This window comes from Bison bison, unplaced genomic scaffold (assembly GCF_000754665.1).
Source record: "Bison bison bison isolate TAMUID 2011002044 unplaced genomic scaffold, Bison_UMD1.0 scf7180017864302, whole genome shotgun sequence".
Lineage (NCBI taxonomy): Eukaryota > Metazoa > Chordata > Mammalia > Artiodactyla > Bovidae > Bison > Bison bison.
This window is the reverse complement of record NW_011494874.1, coordinates 3984293-3984920: the sequence shown is the minus strand read 5'-3', so window position 1 is coordinate 3984920 and position 628 is coordinate 3984293. Positions and strand designations below refer to the sequence as shown.

At 59.6% G+C, this 628-nt stretch overlaps 1 protein-coding gene across 1 annotated transcript in view; it reads left to right on the top strand.

The window, feature by feature from the left end:
• LOC104997009 (cholesterol 24-hydroxylase) overlaps window positions 1–628 on the top strand; it is a 38148-nt gene that overhangs the window by 27217 nt on the left and 10303 nt on the right. The gene's annotated exons all lie outside the window — the stretch shown is intronic.

Genomic DNA, 628 nt, shown 5'->3' with positions numbered 1-628 from the left:
CCCCTCCTAAAACCTTCCTGACCCCAAAAGCAGCCACTCTGTTTCCGCACCTAGCCTGCCCCCAGCTCAGACATGCACCTTCTCTCGGACTGTCTGCTTTGAGTCTATTTCAGTCGTGACACCGGAAGCTCCAGGAGGGCAGGGCCCTGGCTGTGTCCCTCCTGAGAAGTGTGCAGGGCCTGGCCAGGGGCTGGCACTGAGGACTGAGCCGAATTCCAAGCCAAGGGCTGAGGGAGCGCTCGTCTTCCGCTGGCGAGACAGAGGCGTGCCTCCCTGGGGAGGTGGCATTTGAGCAGGCCGTTGGTTTCCTTAAATACAGACAGTGTCCCTCAAGGACTGGGGCCCAGATGGGCTGAGCCAAACGCCAAGGACAGGCTGGGGGCTGGGAGCTCTGGGGATGTGGGGAAGGGCCCGTTAGGGCAACGGTTGTCATGCCCAGCAGAAAGGGCAGACCGAACGATTGCCTGGGAGTCTAAAATAACACATAGGGCTTCCCCGGCGGTGCTAGTGGTAAAGGATCCACCTGCCGAAGGAGGAGATGCAGGAAGCACGGGTTCCATCCCTGGGTAGGGAAGAGCCCCTGGAAAAGGAAATGGCAACCCACTCCAGTATTCTAGCCTGAAAAACC